Here is a 24,469-nt window from a genome sequence, read left to right on the forward strand (position 1 = left end):
AAGATCTGGGGTTTGATTCACAGTCATTCACATGAACTTTATCATTCATCTTACTTCTTTCACTACTGGCAATGTTGTTCACATGTGAATCATGCCGAGCTGCACTGTGGTTCAGAGTCCGTGTTCCACTATAGGTCCTCATATAACTGGCTGGGTAAGTCACTGTAGAGGTTACAGGAAGGTATAACACCACTGGTTGGGAATCCAAGAGGGAATGGCAGGGGGAGAAGGAGAGGAGGGTGGATCATGGTGTCATGACTAGCTCATGCCCCTATACACAATAACATTTAACATACGTTTTTATATTTATACTTATAACAGCAAAAAATGGCAGGAATTTATAGGAAACAAACAGGATACTTTTGAGTTGGTTGCATGAGTGCCTGTCCAAACAGAGGGGCTTCTGAACTGAGCAGCAGCAGAGAGCATTTCAATCTGAAAAAGGCAACCTTTCACACACTGGCCATACCTCTTGTCAACAACAATTCAGACAAGATTACAAAGTCCACAGGTAGAACCAGCAAGCCATGGCAAGTTAAGTAAGGCAAGACGGAAAGAAAAAGGCCCTTCACTAAACAAAAAAAAAAAAAAAAAAAAAAACACAAACACTGACTTTCGTGACTGGAGGTGGAAACAACAATTCAAAGAAACAACTTTCCCCTAATTTTTGTGTTCGCATAGACAATCTGCAGATCTAATTTCACAATCATAGTGCTAAGTAAAATATGGATAATCGTGAAAATATTTTTTGTACTTTACACTAAAATGATGTACTAATTATTAACGTAAGCAAGTTGTTATAAAATGTTACTTATGTTGGTAGTCTCGCCAGGTTTACTGCCTGATGCTTAATTCAACACGACTCGATATTTCAGCAATCCCCTGTCTGTCATCTTCTGGAAGGATATTGCCACTACTTAGTCCTGCTGGAGAATGACACTGAAGCTGGAAACAATCATCCTGTATAGGCTCCCATGCCACATACAGTGCATGTGCTGCCACTAAGACAAGGTTTGTGCCACCGCCTCTAGTAGACTGCCACTTTCAACAATAAATCAGACCCTAAGATTTTCTGCAAACACTGACTGGCTATACCAAAGAACATTGTGTCCTTATGTAAATAGAACAGGCTACCTTGTCCTTCTAAGAGGAAAACCATTGACTACATTAATCAAACTGTATGCCAATCTAGTTTCGGTTGCTTCCTTATAAACACCATTGCAAAAACCGAACACTGCAGCTATCGGGGTCTTCAAATCTTATCCCTTGTACATCCTTTAAACAGTGTTCCACTAACACCGATTTTTCATACTGTCGTAGCCTCACGTGACAGCCATGTTTTATGCATCTGCCTGAACTGTGCAGAAGTTTATTTATGCCATGCTTCTTAAGTCCCGAATCATCCTTGACAAGAGCCAAGTAGTGCCCTAATCCTGGTAAGAGGATGGCACACACTCTTGGTGTCAAATCTCCTTAAAATTCTTCCAATCTTAAAGGATATGCCCCCAGCATAAGGAATTAATGGCACAAATCTAGGTCTTCTTCATGTCCCTCCAGGGATGGTCCAACCTCCATACCCCTATGAATTTGCTTCTCCAAGTATCCATTTTCCTTAAACACAGAGGCCAAATGTGCAGGTTCCTGTGTTAGATTATACATGTTCAAGACTGCATACTCTCTGCTTACCGTGAACTAAGGACACCACTGCATCAGTATGGCACGTAACAACTCTTTGCATGCGGTTGTCAATCAGTATGTGTCAGTTTTTGGTAAATTCAATGTCCCAGAGTAGCATCATGTCTTTTTTGTAAACCTTTATATCCAAAAATGAAAGCTTCCCATCACTTTCAACCTCCGTGGTAAATTTAATGCTGGAATGAAGACAGTTTAAGTAGCCCAAAATATAATTAATTAATTGTCCAAAATATAATTAATAAAATATAATTAATTACATTGGGTCAGACAATAAAGGTACTGTCAATATATCTCCAGAAGCATGTCAGTTGCAAAGATGAAGTCTTCAGTGCCTTACCCTCCAAGCTGGTGATAGTGGAGTGTTGTTCAAATGAGTGACTAGGAATGAAATTTGACGAGACCCTTATAATTGCCATTACATTCAATTTTCATAGCAGTGCTTACATGAAGGTCACTGAAATTAGACTGGCAGTCTATTTCATTAATAACGACAAAGGTTTTTCTCTATGGCTGACATGGGACCTTCCACTATCTCATATCAAAACACAATATTCTTTGGTGCAGTTAGCCCAAGAGTGTGATATATTTTTGGCAGCAGCAACTTCTCTCCTGAAGATGGCAGACAAGTGGCTAGCCAAAATATCAATTTTTGTTGAGTTCAAGATCTGGCAGAAAATCCAAGAAGACTACCAACGAATAATCAGGCTGCGAAGGACTACACAGTCACATATTATAAACAGTGTGTCAAAGGAGGGATAGTCAATATTCAGAGGTATGACACAAGTAATAATTTGACATATGCCTTGTCCCGAATGGTTTCCGAGATAGAACACATTTAATATCATTTTGTACGTTTTTCTTGAATAATTCTAAATTTTCGAAACACTACAGTGCATGTGCTATGGGTTAAGTTGTTTTGTAGACAAATTTGAAGTAGTTTCCCGATTTGGTAGACCACAAGTATTCTATATCAAATTCTTTGTCTTAACTTAACCTACATTCCTGTCGTACACTGTAGACAATGTCGGTAAACTGAATAATACAGTAAATAAATAACAAATTGCATTAAATTTACTCTATTCCGGAAACCATTCAGAATAGGAAATGTGTCTATATGAAGTTTTTTGCTTCATATTATCATTCCGTCCCATCACTGAATATTGGCAATTTTTTATGAGTCATCCCATATGTTACTATTACTGTTATTATTATTATTATTATTATTAAATTCTAGGCAAGTGTGGTTAAAGTGAGTGTGTATGCCAACTACATTTAGGAGAAATGGTGGAAGGAAAAAGTAAGAAAACAGACATTCCACCCCCCCACCCCCCCCCCCCCCCCCACCCCCCCAAAAAAACAACTTGACTCGTGGTTGGACACTTTTAACAGGACGAAGCCAAGTGTAAGGCACTGTGGTGTGTAAACCAGTCTTCCAGCCAATGACAGCTTTACCTTTTTTAGACACCAGGTTTCAAACACAGACCCTTCCATTTCATGAGCAATGCTTATGACTGATCTATCCAGGCACACCCTGTGGCCCAACTCACATCTTCCCTCTACAGCCAAGATCCAAAACAAAGTTATGGGATGGTTCTGCTACAAAGTGAGGATCACGCGACAAGTCACACTATGGTAGTTCAGTCAAGAAGAACTTTTCTGTGAAAGGTGACAGCCTGGAGTCGAGTCTGAGTTTTGCAGACCTGTCTAGCTTTGTGACTGCTTTCACAACTTCCTAGCAGACAGAGAGTAACGTGTCATTCTCTACAGGACGAAATCAGGGGTTGTATATGTAATTTCAGGATTACCGCACTGAATTGCAGGGGCATTATTGTTCACAATTTGGTAAGAAGTGTCAGGAGATTCATGAGGCAGTTTGGAGATGAAGCTCTTGTATTAAATAGGAAAGGCACAATGCCACAAAATAGTAATGAAATCCAGGGAGACCTGCAGACAATTGATTAGTTCAGGAACTTGCAGCTGACCCTCAACGTAAACAAATGTTGTGGTTTTCAGTCCGAAGACTGGTTTGATGCAGCAAGCCTCTTCATCTCTGCATAACTACTGTACTCTACATGTAACATATTGTACATTAATTGGCATAAGCATCCAGGCTTGTTTAATCGTTTAACCCCAACTGTTGGAAAATCAGATACTATGCCAAGATATTCTAATAGTTGTAACGAAAAAATAAAATAAAAATCATCCATAATATTTGTAGCTTACAAAACCCTCATTTGATCAATTCTTTGAGCACTTCTGTCTGTGTGGGTATAAAATTAATAGAAAAGATCCAAAGAAGAGTGGTGTATTTACTCACAGGTCCTTTTAGCAGTCTGACAGGTGTTTGCCTAATTCCAGCGGCAAGACTCTACAAGTGCAGCATTGAGCATTATGGAATGGTTTATAGTTAAAACCCTTAGATGATTTTTTAAAAAGAGTCACACGTCATACAATTCACAAAATACTCTCGAAGAGGAAAATCAGGAATTCAGACTTGCTGACAGTCAATCACTCTGTGCACCACTCACAAACGGGACAGGATATAGTAATACCAGAAATACCTACTGCCACACAAAAAAATATGGCTTGCAGAGATTAGTTCACTTGTTGTGACATTTGCAAGAACATTCGGTCTGAGACTGAGTGAAAGATTCATTCTTGATGCCACACGAAAGAGAGCTGCTAGTCAAAGTATGCAAGAAGGCCAATGTGGAGTTTCAAAGTAAGAGAGACTTACTGCCCGACTGAGGCCCCACTAAAGGCCAGGAGCCACGCCTTCTTTCCTAGCACATGTCGCTTATTGATGCAGAGTCCGTATACTCGGTCGTTTTCCAACACAACTTAATGTTGAGTGCACGCTCAATATACCCCTCACTCGGCTCTGTCTGAACATCAGTTCTCGGGACAACCACAGGGTCAATGTCCACCCAGGTTACAACGTACAGTGATGTGCCCGTACCTCTTAAGGCAAGTGTGTCTCAATTTGTTGGTGACTGCTGTCACTCCCATCCACTCCCTTCCACATACGTTTCATGTGGACCAGCCTTGTGACAGCATAATGTTTTCATTTTTGCGTTGCCCGGTTCTTGCTCTTATTTAATTGTCACTGCACAACATTCTGAGATGTAAAGAGCCACTAGGTGGATGACAGATCTATGAACTTTCCACTTATGATGGATGGCTACTTTCTCATCATACAGCACTCTATTACCTGGGTGTCCTTTCTGCTATGCAGCATTACACATTGACCTTTTAGTTTATGACAACTTTGGTCTCACAGTATCCCTAACACTGTTGTGGATTGTAGATAATTGCACTCACCGATTGATAGAAAATGCACAACATAACTGACACACGTGTATGTGACAAATTCCACAACTATACCCAGATCAGAATAACAAAGTGACTGACAGTTACTTGTTTACAGGTCAGCTACCACGGCAACAGTTAATCTGCAAATGATCTGTCATGCCTTCTATTCTGTTAACTTTTGTCATAGCACTCTGTTTCCTTGCGTGCCAGTTGCCATAGTTTGTTGCAGGCAACATTTGCACTTGGAAATGTAACAATTGTGATTGATTTTCATTGTCTGCACAGTTTGTCTGCGCAGCATGTTCATTTTATGTGATAGAATGCCCTAATCTATCTGTGAAAGGGTGCAGGAAAGTGCTAAAATTGTTAACATTCTGCTTCCCAAATCGAATACTACGTGTTAGTGGACAATGAGTGTTGCATATCCAGAACAGAAACCCACATCTGCTGCTGCAGTCACACCGAGTGCCAACAAATGTAAACTAGAAATGTCACTCCCTCCTGGGCTCAACTGTCAATCACTTTGTTAGTTTGACTGAGGTATAAAACAATTAAGTATTTCACACACAAGGATCTTCCTTAAACCTGATGTAGTGTTAGCCTGTGACAAAGATGGTTGGTTAATCAAAACTTAGTTGTCTGTAGGCCTAAACAAATATTCATTATAACAGCTTTTGGTAATTTGATGATGCCATTCATTAAAGATCTAATATATGATGGGTATATGAGATTTTAAAAAAGTGCAAGAGTAACATGGCTTTGGGAAGCTTAAGACCATAATGCGTGGAAAGGTCTAGAGGGGGGCACACTGTCCAGGAGTCGTCCAAATGTCACACCACCCCACACTACACTACACTACACTACACTACACTACACTACTGCCTTGGGGTTCGTACAGAATCACTTGGCAGCCGTAATTTTGGAATAGCTCAACAGGATTTTTCTTAACTACAAAACCAACAGGATTTTTCTTAATTACAGTTATACAATACCCCTTAAGTTAGTGTAAACTCCAGACAGATATCTACGCATACATCTGAATCAATCTGCAGAGCACTGCCCAGTGAAAGAGGTATACGGTCCTTTTAATCAGTTAGCTTCATTTTATTAATTAGCACAAGTAGCTGCTCTTCAGTCACAATGCTGTCATTATATTAGTTCAAAGGTTAGATCAAACACCACAATGCATTATTAGGCACGGTCCTATCAGAGATGTGGTGTTCTGCTGCCTTTCCTTGGCCTCTGAACTTACCCAGCCTGTTACAGGAGCAGGTCTAGTTTAATGAGGACTCTGAACTGTCCTGCAATATGAAACTTCCAAACTAACAAACGATGTTAAGAGATAAAGGAGGCAATAAAGAGATAGACAAAAAAAAACCTTAGGCCTAAACAGTGATCCAACCTGAGACCTCCAATCTGTAGTCTGGCCTGTCCATTGACATACTCAGCCACGTTTCACAGCCAAGTTTCAAATTCCAGAGCACGCACAATAAGATGCAGGTCATAAACAGAATGAAATGAGAGATGAAACTGGAAACAGAAGCATGGCATGAAGACAAAAAGAAATTAACAAATGCTACAACTGGAGTAAATTACCAGTAGTAAAAGTAAGAATATGTTATGGTAAACGAAAATTTGCCACATCCTGGATGTCCTGCTTTCCACGAGCAGCTATCTGTACACGTCTCCAAGTGTGATATTCATTTCTACAACTTTCGAACACTACTGTCAGAGAATTTTGCCCGGTGGATGTGGGAACGGCAACCACAGGGGAACAAATCTGGTGGAAGACTACAGCTTATCCTGTCACATGGCTGTATATTTCATTGGAATTAGATTCACTATACTGAACAGGAATATGAGGTGTGTGGTCAAAAACTACGGTGAATGAACCTTTTAGCAGCAACTACTGGCACTACAATCATTTGATTAATTTGTCTGATAGCCTGATATACTGAGACAGGCAGCAGCAAGTTGGAACACATTTTGGCTTGTCAGTCAGTGTCCAGAGATTCTAGCATGAGGTTATGCCTGTCGTGCATCATGGGTTTTGAACAATGTGTGAACATTAAGTTCTGTTCCGAGTTGCAAAACAGTGCCAAAGAAGCTCATGAAACATTGAAATTTGTGTATGACAAAAATTCTGTAACTCTGAAGACTGTTTACAACTGGTATGAGCGATTTAAAAGTGGAAATTAGTCTGTATGATATGAGCAACATTCAGGACATCCATTAATGTCAAAAACAGAACAAAACATGCAGAAAATGACAAAATAGTTCGTTCAAACAGGCAAATAACTATTGAAGAGTTTACTGAAGAACTTAGGATCTCATTTGGGTCCATGCAAAGCATTTTAGCCAATAATCTGAAAGTGAGATGAGTGCAAAATTTGTTCCCAGACCTACAAGTGATGGACAGAAGGAAAATTGTGTATCTGTGGATGGAGTTCCCAGAGGAAACCCAGTGAATTTCCTCGGCCTAAAAAGGCAAAATCAAATATCAAAGTCATGCTAAATGTTTTTTCTGATATTGAGGGCATAGTGTGATCAGAGTTTGTTCCAAGGGGAACAACTGTAAACACCGAATTTTAGGGGAGTGTACTGTGATGTATGTGAAAGCATATATGAAAAACAGACCAGAAAAATGGCCCAATAGCTTCCTTCTCCATCTTGACAACATGCCATGCCATAGCTCACTTTCATTCATGACTTTTTGGCTGGAAAAAGTACTCCTGCCTGTCCATATCTGCCTTACTCATCAGATTTAGCACCATGTGACTTCTGGCCCTTTCCAAAAATTAAAACCATGCTTAAAGAAAAAAAATTTGACATCATTCCTGACATTGACAGGGGAACAAGAGAGCAGTCGAACATCCTTCCAGAAGAAGCTTCCAGTCATGGATTCAACATTGGGATAATTGTGTTGCTAGCCAAGGACAGTATTTTGACGGAGATTGAAACAAATTCCATGTATGCTTGTTACCTCGTTCATAATTAATAATTAAATTATTCTACTGTTCTGATCACTTCTCAATTTGAAAAAATAGCAATGAATTCAGTGGAATGTAACAACATAAAATATTATTTGCCATGACTTTAAATACATTGTAGATTAAGCATTTCTGAAGAAATTTCAATTATATCATTTTATGCCTATATCCACCCCTATACTCAGCGGCCCACCTTATGATGTGTAGCAGAGGGTTACCACTATGTATTCCCTTTCCCTTTCCCTTTCCAGAATGGTGCACGGGAAGAACGATTGTCAGTAACTCTACACATTAGCTCTACTTTCTCAGAGTTTTCCGTAATGGGCACTTTGTGAGATGTATTTGGTAGGAAGTTTTGTGTTACCACTGTTCCCAGAATGTTCTCTCCCAGAATTTCAGTAGTAGACCTCTCTGAGGCCCACAACATTTCTGTTACAGAGTCTGCCATTATACACTCCTGGAAATTGAAATAAGAACACCGTGAATTCATTGTCCCAGGAAGGGGAAACTTTATTGACACATTCCTGGGGTCAGATACATCACATGATCACACTGACAGAACCACAGGCACATAGACACAGGCAACAGAGCATGCACAATGTCGGCGCTAGTACAGTGTATATCCACCTTTCGCAGCAATGCAGGCTGCTATTCTCCCATGGAGACGATCATAGAGATGCTGGATGTAGTCCTGTGGAATGGCTTGCCATGCCATTTCCACCTGGCGCCTCAGTTGGACCAGCGTTCGTGCTGGACGTGCAGACCGCGTGAGACGACGCTTCATCCAGTCCCAAACATGCTCAATGGGGGACAGATCCGGAGATCTTGCTGGCCAGGGTAGTTGACTTACACCTTCTAGAGCACGTTGGGTGGCACGGGATACATGCGGACGTGCATTGTCCTGTTGGAACAGCAAGTTCCCTTGCCGGTCTAGGAATGGTAGAACGATGGGTTCGATGACGGTTTGGATGTACCGTGCACTATTCAGTGTCCCCTCGACGATCACCAGTGGTGTACGGCCAGTGTAGGAGATCGCTCCCCACACCATGATGCCGGGTGTTGGCCCTGTGTGCCTCGGTCGTATGCAGTCCTGATTGTGGCGCCCACCTGCACGGCGCCAAACACGCATACGACCATCATTGGCACCAAGGCAGAAGCGACTCTCATCGCTGAAGACAACACGTCTCCATTTGTCCCTCCATTCACGCCTGTCGCGACACCACTGGAGGCGGGCTGCACGATGTTGGGGCGTGAGCAGAAGACGGCCTAATGGTGTGCGGGACCGTAGCCCAGCTTCATGGAGACGGTTGCGAATGGTCCTCGCCGATACCCCAGGAGCAACAGTGTCCCTAATTTGCTGGGAAGTGGCGGTGCGGTCCCCTACGGCACTGCATAGGATCCTACGGTCTTGGCGTGCATCCGTGCGTCGCTGCGGTCCAGTCCCAGGTCGACGGGCACGTGCACCTTCCGCCGACCACTGGCGACAACATCGGTGTACTGTGGAGACCTCACGCCCCACATGTTGAGCAATTCGGCGGTACGTTCACCCGGCCTCCCGCGTGCCCACTATACGTCCTCGCTCAAAGTCCGTCAACTGCACATACGGTTCACGTCCACGCTGTCGCGGCATGCTACCAGTGTTAAAGACTGCGATGGAGCTCCGTATGCCACGGCAAACTGGCTGACACTGACGGTGGCGGTGCACAAATGCTGCGCAGCTAGCGCCATTCGACGGCCAACACCGCGGTTCCTGGTGTGTCCGCTGTGCCGTGCGTGTGATCATTGCTTGTACAGCCCTCTCGCAGTGTCCGGAGCAAGTATGGTGGGTCTGACACACCGGTGTCAATGTGTTCTTTTTTCCATTTCCAGGAGTGTAGTTTATTGAGTATCTCCATAACTCTTGTGTCAACTCAATGATCTTGTGATAAACACACTAGTCTTCATTGGGTTCTGTATATTTTATCTACTAATCCATTATGGCAATCTGGTGAGCAATACTTGAGAATAGGTCAAACAAGTGTTTTGCAATCAATTACACTTCCTCAAGACTATTTATATGAACCTTAACCTAGCACTCGGTTTTTCTACTGTTTGTTTTTGTGGTATTTCCACTATAAATTACTCCTATGTATTTTACAGTAGTTACCATTTCCAGAGTTTTGTCGTGAATAGTGTAATCATACAGCAGTGGTTTTCTGTACACAGTTTTTGTGTCATCACATCTTTGTTGATCTTCTCTGTATTCACTTAATTTAATATAATTAGGAAAAGGATGACATAACAATAAGCAAGTAGTTTTTTCGAAAGAAAAATTTGCTCGAGAAAATTAAAAAGCAAGACAGGTCACTTGCTCCAGGATGAAAGGGATCCACCTCCGGTGAGAGCGAGCAGGGTGGGTGGGGGAAGGGGGGAATGGTCGCTCCCTCATCCTGTCTCCTCTTAATTTATACCTCGCAACATAACAAAAAGCAAGCGGTGAAAGAAAAATAGAATGAGGACAACTGCAGTACACGAAATAAGACCTCCGGTTCCACCAGTGTCGTCAGAGACACTATTTTATCTGTTTAGACAGGAAGTCTCACTGGAGATCTGCGACCAACTTCATCACTCATCTCAAGGAGAGAACCTCAGTGGTGGGATCGATTCTTTGACACCATCTATACCATGGAACAGGTTAAAATTCCAAGTAGCATAACTTGCAGCCATTCACTCTGGTGGGTCCTCATATGTGAATAATCAATGAAAATAAATTTTGAAAATTTCCATGATGTTCTACAGCTTTTAAAAAAATAACATTATACAGAATGGTTGCATAGCTTAATGGTTACGATACAGTCCTCTTTCGCAAAAGCACTTGTTCATCCTCACTACCGTGAAACCCATGTCTTTTACTGAAGAAATGTTTGTATCTCTTAAGGTATGCATTTTAGAGCCCATGTTTACCTGAGGTTTTTTTTCTGAACAATTGGTCCTGTTATATCCCTGAATACTGATCATTCCTCCTGGGACACACCATATATTACTGCATTTATGCTCTCCTATTCACGTACATATGAACTATCATACATATACAATACTTGATAATGACCATGCTGTAGAAGTTCGCAAATACTGACAAATTTTATCCAAAGAGCAGACACATAGGAACAATGACATTTTAAATCATTTCAGCGAGTTACAATTACCACATCACAAACAAACATTCCTAAAGTACTAACACCTAAACAACAATGTCTCTGTACTAGCTGCCACAGCAAATCATTTACCTGGCCCAAGAAACAGTGAGGGAGGGGAGGGGATGGGGTGGGGGGCAGCAACAGTGTACACTCTGGTATCCTCAACAGAGGAGCTCTGCCACACACTACACATCTGTATGTCATGCCCTGCGTAGCACAACCAATAAATGCAGACTGCAATATTATGTAGTATGAAAACTATGGAGATGTTAGTAACTCATACAATGTTGCCCAGGCAACAGTGCAAAACTGAAGCAAATGCTTTCCAGAAGTCGAAGAAAACTGCATCGATCTGTGCGCTGTGAGGACTAGTACTGCGGACCACGTTTTACAAGACCTCCATCGATTTCTCGAGAGGAGATTTTTGTTTTTCAAAAAGTTCGTAACAGATGACCATAAAGTATATTCCACAAATTCAGAAAGACTGTATTTGTGTGCATCTTTCCTCCATTCCCTTGTTGAAAACTGTGAATGAGCTGCATCTTTATCAAACCTACATCCACACACATACTCCACAGGCCACAATATGGTGGTGCTGAGGATATCACTACTATAGTAGGCAGTACAAACGTGTTGGCTGGATGGGTTAAGCATAGAAGGCAGGAATTCTCTCCACCTTTTCTACATGCTTCCTCCTACTCGCACTCTCACTACACACCTTGGCGGCTGCCATAAGCTGGAAGCCTCTGACCCACGCATATTGAGCCGATCCCGTCAAACTATGCCATTACACAATGCTATCTGTATGCTCCTCATTTGAAAATATGATACCCAAAATTGGCAAATAGCACACTGTAATAATTATTTTAGAATAGGCAGGGGACATTGACTTATCTCAAGCAATCTGTTATGGCATCAAAACCATACGCCAAGAAAATACTTTGTAAATACTTTCGTGAAACTGTAGCCACTCAACCTTCCAAATTGATGTATTATGTTTTTTAGAAGTATATTACAGCTAACTAAAGCTAAATATATCATTATAGCTCACCTCTTAAATTACAAAGCTACTTTGGTTTTAACAAAGTAAAGATTTAAGCATCTCTAAACTCTCACATTAGTTTTAACCTCAGTACAAAGCAGAAGACATGGGTCTGCTACTCCGCACAAGCAAAACTGGTAAACATACCAGCAATGGTAGGCATTCTACTAGGTATACATTTCTAGAATGGGTGGGGGAGGGGAGAGGAGGTTGGGAAGGAAAGACAACAGCAAAAGAGAACTGCGAGAGGCGACAGCGTTCACAGCTTTGCGAAGAGAATGGAACAGAAAGCACAACATTTAATGCTATTTACTGCTCTTTAACTGCCCTGTTCTGAAGACCCACAGTCCGACGAGTCATCAGAAGCAATGACAGTGTTTTCAACGAACTCTTCTCAAATGTCTTCCTTCAGAAAGGAGTTTTCTTGCAGAATTTCAGAGTGGTGTATGCACTTAACCCAGTCTTGCATCGTGACATCATCAATTGCTTCCCCAAATTAATTTCTGCACTTCTTTAATTCTGAATGTGCAGTTTTGTGGATGCAACCTTCCTTTTCAGTAGGGCCAACACAGTTTCTATAGTGTTGTATTAGCAGTGATGATGAGCCAGACAAACAACCTGTGGTCCATTTCTGTTGCTAAACCGTTAATTTCATTTTTATTATAAAGATGCTTGTGGCACATGAATTCTTCCAACATCGACACTTTTGTATGGTGACCTGAAATCTTTTCTCTTTACCCACTGTGCATTCCCTTCCTTCCCTGTACGTGAATTGGGAACTTCCTCCTTTTTTCTCGATTGATAACAGGCATTTTCCATGACTATTACACAACCCTCTTCTAAACCACATAATAAAAAATAAAACCAAGTGTTTAAATACGTCACTACTCATTGCTTCATGATAATCATTGGATTTCAGTATGCAAATATTAGCTTTGCACTTCTGAAAAAGCCATGTTCAGACAGTCCTGCAGTTTCTTTTGATTTGTGCCACTTTCAACCCACTGCTGCAATTCGAGTCCTGCCAGATGTGCTTTTTGGTGTGATTCTGATTGAGCCAGGTCTCATCAAGATAAAAATTAGGTGACACGATTTCCTTTCCTGATGTTACACATTATTGCATAAAAGTAGCCCAATCTGCTTCAATATTGGCGCTCCTGATTAGAACACATCTTTCATTGTTGCATTTTTTTGTTCCTACAACCCAATAACATCAGAATTCACCCACTCAAACAGTGGCCCCTTGTGCAAGCTACCTTGTTGTTCAAAACATCTCCTACCTTTTGCCTTGTACGATACTCACCAGTGTTATAAAATTATGGCAGTACAATGAACAATGTCTTCCTTAAAAACCTAACTTGTGACTGTTCTTCTACCACTAATATCTTTTCACAGAGATTGAAACTTCATTTCTTGAGCACAGATTTCCATTGCCTGTGTTTCAGCAATTATTCTCTGCACGGTTTGTAGTTGAACACCACAGGCCTTTGCTCTTGCAGTCAGAGATCCCAATAATATTTCATGTATTCTGGAATTGTCTTTGTCATGAAGAAATTCATGTTTCTTGTTTGGTTCTGTGTATATTGAAACTCAGTCATCTTCATTCGCAGATGCAGCACAACCCCATGAAAACCACTGTTCTCTTTGCGAACATACACTTCTGTGCATTACGGACATACGTGAATACTTGAGGTGCAAGACCTGCACCAGCACAAGTAAAGTGCAGTAGTAGTAGTAGTAGTAGTAGTAGCCATCGTCATCGTCTCCAGTCTGGTCCGACGCAAGTCACCATGCTACTCTGTCCTGTGCAAGCCTCTTCATTTCCAAATAACTATTGCAAGCTACATCCTTCTGTATCTGTTTACTGTTGTCATCCCTTTTTACCCTGCACACTTCCCTCCAATACCAAATTGATCCCTTGATGTCTCAGAATGTGTCCTATCAACTGACCCCTTATTTTAGTCAGAATGTGCCATGAATTTCTTCTCTCTTCAATTCTATTCAGTACCTCCTCAATAGTTACACAATCCATCCATCTAATATTCAGCATTCTTCTGTAGTGGCGCATTTCAAAGCCCCTATTCACTTCTCGTCTAAAATGTTTATCAAGCATGTTTCAGTACCATACTTGATGCACCTGTTGCTGTTCATACTCCATACTGGGCAGTTATAATTAAAGTGAAACTACTCACAGACGCCCAGTGTAAGCCGCAATTATTGAATGACACCAAAACTTGGTAGATATTCTAATGTGTTAGTGCAGAACTGATTTACACTGGAAAAAAATTAGTTCCAAGTTTGGCCACTGGGTGCAAATCTGGCAAGAGATGATGACAGGATGCTGTACAGAGCCAGATTTGCACCTGATGGTCAAAATTGGAACAATTTTTTTTCCTACATAAATCAGTTCCACATTATAATATCTACCAAGTTTTGCTGCCATACGATAATTATAGCCCACTCTGAATCTCTGTGAGTAGCTGCATTTTAATAACAATCTCTCGATACATTCAGAAAATACTTCCTAATGCTTACATCTATGTCTGAGATCAACAAATTTCTCTTCTTCAGAAACAAGTTTCTTGCCAATGCCAGTCTACATTTAATATCCTCTTTAGTTTGGGTATCATCAGTTATTTTGTTACTCAAACAGAAAACTCTACTACTTTTTGTGGCTGATTTCCTAATCTAATTTCCTCAGCACAACTTGATTTAATTCTACTACATTCACTCTTCCTTGTTTTGCTTTTATTAACCCTCCGGTGGGCGCACCTGCTGCAGTTAGCCGCAAGATTTAGTTTTCTGTTAGTATCACTGATAGCGTTACAGTTGCGTCCAAGTCCAGATTCGTATTTGTTATTCTCAACATATGTCACCACTTATTACATTTGCACGATTCATGCTTTCAGCAATTTAATTGCAATTGTTGTTTGACACGTAAGTGTTGCGTTTGCGAGGTGTTTGCCGCTACGTGCCTTGTGATTTAAGTATTTTCTATACTTGTGTTTTTCTTTCGCCTCAAGGCAATCTTTCTTTTATATTAGTATATAATAGACATTCAATTCAAATCAAAGTTCCCATATGCAATTTTCATTACTTTTTAAAATCTCAGATATTGATTTGCTACAATATATTACTTTTATAAAAACATGAATTTCATTAGGTCTCATAAAAGCGTGGAAATGGAGAAAAAGAAGGGATTTGACATTCACCGTATAATTGTATGTCCTGAAGACTACGAGAAAGTATTGCGAGAATTGTCAGATTCATGTGAATCTGAGTCAGAAGGGGAAGTTATTGAAGAAGAAAACCACAGCAGTGACTCTGAACAATCAACAGAGGAAACAGATGACCATCTGGTTGAAGAGGAGAAAAAACAAACAGATGATTACTGATTTTATGTAGGAAAAGATAAAGAAACTATCTGGATACGTGAAACACTTCCTTCTTCTTCTAAAACCAAGGCCGAGGGCAGGCCAGGTCCAAAAGCAAGTGCTGAAATTACAGAAAAAGAAATTGATGCATTTTACCTATTTATTACTGATGGGATGATTGACAACACTGTGGAAAATACAAACCGATACATCCGTAATAGTAAGAGCTGAAGTTCAGTATTCAAGAGAATGAGACTGCAGAGACACCACAAAACCACAGATAAAGCCTCTTTTAGGTGCATTATATCTAATACGTGTAAAGAAGGACACACGAATTGCTGTAAACTCTGGGATGCAGTTGGTACAGGAATGATGATTTTACGAGCTCTCTTCAGCTATAAGCACTTTCGCTTTCTGCTTCGAATTCTTAGGTTTGACGACCTGGGTACTCAGTATGAAAGGAAACAAAGCGACAAACTAGCACGTATTCAGGACTTCCATCAAGAGTTTGTCAACAACTGCCTTGCTCACTACAATGCCAGCAAGTTTGTCATTATTGACGAAATGTTGCATCCTTCCAGAGGACGCTGCGGATTTGTACAGTATATCCCTAATAAGCCTGCAAAGTATGGGATTAAGATTTATGCTTTGTGTGATTTTACACCCTGCACTTTGAAATTTACTGTGGCAAGCAGATGCCAGGACCCCTACCTGAAGTCTAACAAGCTGAAGACATTGTGCAAAGTTTTGTGACACCAACTGAGAAAACAAACAGAAATCTCACAACTGACAATTACTACAGTAGCTACCCTCTGGCTGAAAATCTCCTCGGCAAAGGTTTGACTTTCTTGGGAACCATGGGGAAAAAAAGGGGAAGGAAGTACCTCAAGAATTCCAAGCAAAAAAAAAACTCAAGAAGTCCAGTCATGTCTCTTCGGTTTTCACGACGATTTTTGTATGGTCAAGACTGTTTCTAAAAAGAACAAAGCTGTGATTTTTTTATCGACAATGCACAGCACAAATTAAATAGATCAAGGGAGTAAAAAATCGAAAGTGAATTTGGACTACAATGTTACCAAATGAGGAGTACGCGCTGTAGATCAGATGTGCTCATCCTACAGTACTTCCAGAATAACCCGACGATGGCCACTTGCACTTTTCTACAGACATCTAGATATTGTTGGGATAAATGCAAACATTATTTTCAAATTCAACAATCCTGATAATAAAGAAAGAAGACGAATTTTTTTGAAACATCTTGCTCTGGACCTAATGGAAGAACATTTTAATCAATGAGCGTTACTTGAGAGACTTCCCAACCATATTCACGCCTTCTTCACCAAGTATAGGCACGAAGAAGAGGAGGCCAAGAAGCCAACAAAACCTAGAATTTGCTACGTATGTGGCAGGTGTAAAAACAACGCAACCACAACAGTATGTATGAAATGCAAGAAAAATGTATGCAATAAACATAGTGTCGTAGATACAAAATGTGTGCGATGTGAAAGTGAGCTGCAGATGGAAGTTGACTAATTTATTCACAATCATAAACAGGAGTGGGAGTTTATGAATGCTCCATTTCATAATGTGTTTCCTTGTTACTTTCTTTTCATGTGATTCAGTGCAGTTATGTGATATAATTAAAAGAACCATGAAGGCAATAAAGGATATAGACTTGTTACAAATTACAATGACAATAATAGACAATTGTGAAGGCAACAAATAAATAAAAGATTATTTTTATAGAGCCATGTAATGTTACGTTATGTTTTCTCCAATAAAATGCAACTAGCAATTATATAAAGATTTTTTTCCCTTAGGTTAAAAATTTAATACTAATTGCGGTGTAAACGCCGCAATGCACCCACTCATGGAAGTATGAAAAGCGCGCCTACCAAAGGGTTAATGTTAATTCTAAATCTTCCTTTCTAGAGACTGACCATTCCATTCACCTGCTCTTCTAAGTCCTTTACCAACTTGACAGAATTACAATGCTATCGGCAAACCTCAAAGTTTTTATTTCTTCTTCCTGAACTTTAAATCCTACTTGAAGTATTTCTTTTCTTCAGTTTCCTTTACTACTCCCTCAATGTACAAATGAACAACATCGTGGATACGTTACAATTCTGTCTCACTTTCTTTTCAGTCACTGCTTCACTTTCAAGCCTCTCGACTCAAAACAGCTGTCTGGTTTCTGTACAAATGCAGTGCTGCCACTTAAACCCTGTTAACGGCACTACCTGGATGGCACCCATGGTGGAAATGGCACTGTAGCAATACTGTGAGCTTAGAGTCACAGACTAAGCCGGACTACACCAAAGGCTTCTCACTGGCACTTAGAAATGGATGGAAGACAAGGAGTGGGGAAACTGACCTATCCCTCTCAGCTGCCGCTTTCGATGCTCTTTAGTATTGTCATTTACTTTCCCGTTCCACTTGCACACAGAATAAGGGAAAAATGACTGCCTGTAAGCCTCCACATGAGCCCAAATTTCTCTTATCCTGTCGTCATGGTTCTTACATCAGTGACAGTAGAATCGTTCTAGTCACGCTTAAATGACAGTTGTCTGATGTTCTCAATGTTCAGCATTTAATGGAATGAAAGTCTTCTTTCCTCACGGGATTCCCATTTGAGTCCACAAAACATCTAAGTAATACTTATGTGCTGATCGAAACTAGCAGTAATAAATCTAGCCTCTGAATTGCTTCTACGTCATCCTTGAATCCAACCTAATGGGGCTCCCTAACAGTATTCAAGAAAGGGTCACACTAGTGTTCTATAGCAGTCTGTTCCACAGATTAATTATACTTTCCTTCAATTCTCCTAAAACTGAGAAGCTGACAGTTCATCTTCCCTATTACTAACATTACTCGGATGATCTGTTTCATATACCTTTGCAACATTATGTGTAGGCATTTAATCAACGTGACTGTGTCAAGCAATACACCACCAATGCTGTAGTCGAACATTACAGGATTGTTTTCCTACTCATCTCCATTAACTTACATTTTTCTGCATTTATACAGCAAGCTGCCACACCTAAATCCAAGCCATTCTTCATCCTCCTACAGTCACTCAATGGTGACATCTTGCTGTATATCACAGCATCGCCAGCAAACAGTTGCAGATTGCTGCTCATCCTATCCGTCAGATCACTTACGTACATGGGCAACCAGAGTAGTCCTATGACTCTTCCCTGGGCTCTTCTGACAATATACTTGTCTCTAATAAACACTACCCATCCAGAACAACATACTCGGTTCTATTGCTCAAAAAGCATTTGAGCCACTCACATATCTATCCCATATGATTGGACCTTCATGAACAGTCTGTAGTGGGGCAGAGTGTCAAACACTTTCTGGAAATCTATGGATATGAAATGAGTCTAACGCTCTTCATCCATGGTTCACAGGATATCACGTGAGAAAAGGGCAAGCTGAGTTTCATATCAGCAATGCTTTCTAATCCTTGCCCTTTTGTGGAAAGAAGATTTTCTGTCAGAAGGAAATTTATTATGTTCAACCTTAGAATATCCTCACGAAATCTACTGGAAACCAATATCAAGGCTATAGGTGTGTAATTCTTTTTCTCTTCTTATGTAAAAGAAGTTGCCTGTACCTTTTTCCATTCGCTTGGGGGTTTGCACTGGGCAACAGATTGATGATAATTCACTAAGTATCCTTCGTTGCTCCAGAAATCTATGATAAACTGCTGTCAGAAGCAGAGCAAGTGCTTTTGCATAGTCTATTTGTAACTGTACAAGTATTTAAACAGACCTAGTTGCCATTCCTCTGTTGAACAAATTTATTTTATTTTCTATGCCATAATCACTTATCTTAGTACCTGTTATCTCGGCATTTAGGCAATGATTGAAAGGATTAACTTAATTACAATCTTTAGCAGTGAAGCAATTTTGGGAGAATAAGCTCATGGCCTTTTGTCCATCATGTTCCCTTTCAGTGCTGGCATAGGCATCCATAGAATAAGGGGATGAGAAAGAGGGGAGGGAGGGTAAGACTCTGAAATTGCTAGTTCTGATACAAGTTTTGATATGGGTCACGTCACAAGCTAGGTAATGGTAAAAATAACTTAACGAGCAGTTTGGTGGAACCACTGGAAATCATTTCTAGAAGTACTCCAGACTGGGATAGGACGGGCAAAGTGTCCCCTCCCTTACGGACAACTATCAGTGTTGAATGATCACTGTCCCTGACCCTTCTGTTGACTATGTAAAAGCAAAACTTCAAACATTTTCTTGTCAGATTGGTAACCAGAATTTTACTTTCATTGAATGTGTAACTTAACATACTGATACCGGACATCAAATTTGACCAGCAACTTTAATAAAATGGCAGGTGAAATCAAATGTATACAAACATACATGGAATGTAAAAAAGAAAAGCTAGAAAGAAAACTGCCAAAGGGATCATAATGTCATTGCTTACAGAGGGAGGTGTGATCCCTATAAGAGTACTGAGGTCACAAATACAGCTTTAGTGGGACATTGATGCACAGCCATGTGATTACAAAAGTGAGCAAATGCACACATTGACTGTCGAGTGCATTCCATAATGCTGAAAACAGAGAACTGGACATTTGAAAAGAAGAGCTAAGGGATATAGTATATTTCTTGATAGAGGAATGAGTGTAGGGAATGGACATTCATCAATGACTGGCACAAGTGTATAAGCTACAAGAGTCAATGTGTGGCAGAAGTGACTCAAAGAAGGATAGATGTCATTGGCCAATGAAGCACGATCTGAAATGTCACACCACATTTCTGATACCACTACCTGGCAGCTGGATGCCCTCATCATTGAAGACCAGCATATTATACTGATATCACTGTCCCGGAGTCATGGTTAGCAACAGACATTTAGTGCTCTCCCTACACTTTTGCCATTCTTCGATTAATTTTCATTCCCCACACTCCTTCCACTGTAAGGAAACACAATGTGGCCCTTTGCTCTTCTTTTGAAACCACCACCTCTCTGTTTTCAACACTAATGAGAGCAGTGGATGGTCGTGTGTTCACGTAGTCGCTCCGCTGCCATGTGAGTGTGTACCCACACCCCTCTAATGATGAGTTTGAAGCGTCAGTACTCTTACAGGATGGTTACTTTGTCCTATAGGTAATGGTATTGTGATCCCTTCAGCAGTTTCCATTTTGCAGCCTTCTTTTTGAATGTCTCCAACATATAGTGGTAACAGATTCATGTGTAACAGAGTCTGAAGTCTAGGAAAGCTGATAGTGATTATGAATTGGTGAATACAAGTATGTCAGGACAATAACTACAATTATTGTTATAGTGTGTGTTTCGTGTGATCTGTATTTCAGTAAGTGGTTTGTGCCTATCATTTTGATGACATCATGGGTCAAAGACGGGAGGTATCGATATATTCAGTATTTCCCTGCTGAATGTCAATAGAAAAAAGACTTTCAGAATAATCTCACCCAAATCCCTATTTTTGACAAATGTTTTAACAGTATCAATTTCTGATTTTACAGCTGGCAATGAGTCCTCAATACAGCTACACATTGACACCTACATCAATATTCCGCAAGCCATCTCACTGTGTGTGGTGGTAGGTACCTGTGGCACCACTAACTGATCCCCCTTCCCTTTTCCACTTGCAAATAGTACTGATAAGGGATACTGAACGTATACAGAGAAGTGTGTCACAGAGATATTGAAGGAACTAAAGTGGCAGACTCTTGAAGATGGTTGAGTGACTGTAGGAAGATACAAGATGACTTAGACAAACTTTACAGTTGATGTGATGAATGGCAGCTAGCTCTAAATGTGGAAAAATGTAAGTTAATATGAATGAGCAAATGAGTTGGAAGATCAAACCTGTAATGTTCGGATACAATATTGCTAGTGTTATGCTTGACACAGTTAAGTTGTTTAAGTATCTGGAAATAACACTGCAAAGCAATATGAGATGAAATGAGCATGTGAGAACTGTGGTAGGGAAGGTGAATGGTCGAGTTCACTTTATTGGGAGAATTTTAGGAATGAGTTATTTACCTGTAAAGGAGATTACATGTAGGATGCTAGTGCGACCTATTCTTGAGTACTGCGTGAATGTTTGGAATCCGTACCAGGACGGATTGAAGGAAGATATCAATGCAGTTCAGAGGCAGGCAGCTAGATTTGTTCGAACAACTTAAGTGTTACGGAGATGCTTTGGGAACTCAAATGTGAATTCCTGGAGGGAAAGCAACATTCTTTATCAGAAACACTAATGAGAAAATTTAGAGAATCAGCATTTGAAGTTGACTGCCAAATGATTCTACTGCCGCCAACATAGATTGCACATAAGGACCACTAAAATAAGATATGAGAAATTATGGCTCATACGGTGGCAGGCAGTCATTTTTCTCTCACTCTACTTGAGAGTGAAACAGGAAAGTAAATGATTGATAGTGGCATGCACCATACAGTGGCTCGTGGAGTATCTATGCAGATGCAGATAGACGTAAACTATCGTGTGAAAGTCTATTAACAAAGTTTCAAGAACCGGCTTTATACGATGACTCTAGGAATATACTACCATTCCCCACATACCGCTCACATAGGGATCGTGAGGTTAAGATTAGAATAATTACTGTGCGCGCGCACACACACACACACACACACACACACACACACACACACACACACACACACACACACAGAGGCACTCAAACAACCATTCTTCTCATACTCCATTTGTGAATGGAACAGGAAGAAACCCTGATAACTGGTACAATGGGACATACCATTTGTCATGCACCTCTTGATAGTTTGCAAAGAATAGGTGTATATGTAGATGCAGAATGGCGCAAAGGCAAAAATGATTGTTGGTAAGCCTCTGCATTAGCACTAATTTCTTCATATTTTTCATCATAGTCATTTCGTGAATGTTGTCCAACTCTTTCTGGAAAGTACTCTTTCGAAATTTCCATAGTAAACATCTCTGTCACACTTTTGTACCAGCTAAATGATACCGTGACCAAACACATTGCTCTTCATTGAGATTCCCTGTCTCTTTTTATCAGCCCTACTGTATAAGGGTCTCAGAGAGATGAAAAATGCTCAAGGATCAGTCAAACAAGTGTCCTGTAAGCCACTTTCTTCGTGGATGAGTTACATTTCCTTAAGATTCTTTGTATGAGTCTCTGTCTGGCATCTGCTTTCCTTATTATTTGTTTTATATAATCGTTCCACTTAAGATTGTTCTGGATAGTTACTGCAATTTTGTTCTACAGTAGACAATGTTCCAGCAAACTGTTATCAATAGTGTAGTTGTACAGTAGAGGATATCTTTTCCTACATGGGATGGAGCAGACATCCAGTATTAGTAGATTAAGAAGCAATAAGTGACAAGAAATTGCAAGATTTGACAGTGACTGAATGCTGGAATTTTAGATTTTTTACTTTAGCTCTTACTCAGTGAACCATTTTCAGATAATTCAATACCAATATGTTCCTTATTTATTTAGTAATGTTTCCGCTTGCATACAATGGTAGGACTTCTATAGCTTTCAGACTTTATTTAATTCATGTATCTTACTTCACTGAAACTACATACACTGTAGAGCTCCAACATTATTTTCCATTATATTTACATACTGGCAACCAATATTACAACTGAGAATGTTGTCACCCCAGCCCCACCTGTATCAAGATCTCTGTCAATTCCCTGCGGATCAATATAATCTTCATTTAAAATTAAACTTGTTTTTATGGCACGTTTGTCCACTTTGCCATTTCACAACCCCGCTACTACCTCTAAACAGCTTTGCCTATGCTACACATCAGTCTGTCACCACGATCTACATTTCTAAAATTAGTGCTGGTACTAATGTCGCTAGTCAAAGTATAATAGCTGTATCCAAAACTTCGTTCTCAGTATGTACCATTTAACTACTCCAGTATTCCAACCAGGTAAAGATTAGGTTAGACCAATCTGAAAACTCTTGCTAGATAAGAAATCATGATTTCAAAAATCACTGTCCACAAAAACATCATTTCTGAATTAGAGAGCCTTTATTACAATAATTTGTCCATTGGCACTATCTGAACAATGCACAGTGCTCGAAAATTCCAATCACAACATGTTTGACAATTTTTCCATAAACTCAACAGCTTCGGAAAGTAATTAGTGCAGAAAATTTTCATGTCACTCACAAAATTGCGCCAATAAGCCAGAAGCCACAATACCGTGGGTTTATCTCTCATTATATATGGGCGTTTTACCTCTCATCTTATATGTAAATCATTAGCAAAACGCTGTTAGGGGAAGTACCAAAAGTGCATAACCACTCTGATTGTAATTATCTTCAAGTAACTGCTTAACATCAACATTGGCGTAATTCTCCTTTGTCTTGGGTAAACATTTTTCAATCAAGTTTCATCAAATCAAGCATTCAGGAGCAATAACTGAGTTTCAATGTAAATCATTTAAATTTTATGCAAGGTTTTTCCAAATAGGTAGCATACCACATGTACGGCACTCTCTGATGCAATTCCAATTAAAACATTCAAAGTAACTGTCCACGAAGAATCACAAGCATACTGTACTTGGTCTGATGTTCAGAAAAGTCTAAAACATATTGTACAGGAAATAGAGATTAGCACATAAGTACAAGCCATAAACATTAAATGACAACGCGAAAGTTATGATTTTGTAGGTTATTTCCAAGGTAGCTTTTACTTCTCAATTGAACTATATCAGAATCTGAGAATAGTCAATTTGAAAGGTTTCCCAATTCAGGAAAGCCTAAGCCCACTGCCACTAGTTTACACTGAGTGCAGCATTCCATTAATCTTTCTACAAGTACCATATCTTGCATTGCTTCACAAATATTTGTTATTTCCGAATGTAACCAG

General features: G+C 40.1%; 1 protein-coding gene across 1 annotated transcript in view; it reads right to left on the reverse strand.

The window, feature by feature from the left end:
* Positions 1-24,469, reverse strand: part of LOC124552233 (pre-mRNA-processing factor 40 homolog B) — a 177,493-nt gene that overhangs the window by 152,464 nt on the left and 560 nt on the right. The gene's annotated exons all lie outside the window — the stretch shown is intronic.

The sequence above is a fragment of the Schistocerca americana genome, chromosome 10, assembly GCF_021461395.2.
Source record: "Schistocerca americana isolate TAMUIC-IGC-003095 chromosome 10, iqSchAmer2.1, whole genome shotgun sequence".
NCBI lineage: Eukaryota > Metazoa > Arthropoda > Insecta > Orthoptera > Acrididae > Schistocerca > Schistocerca americana.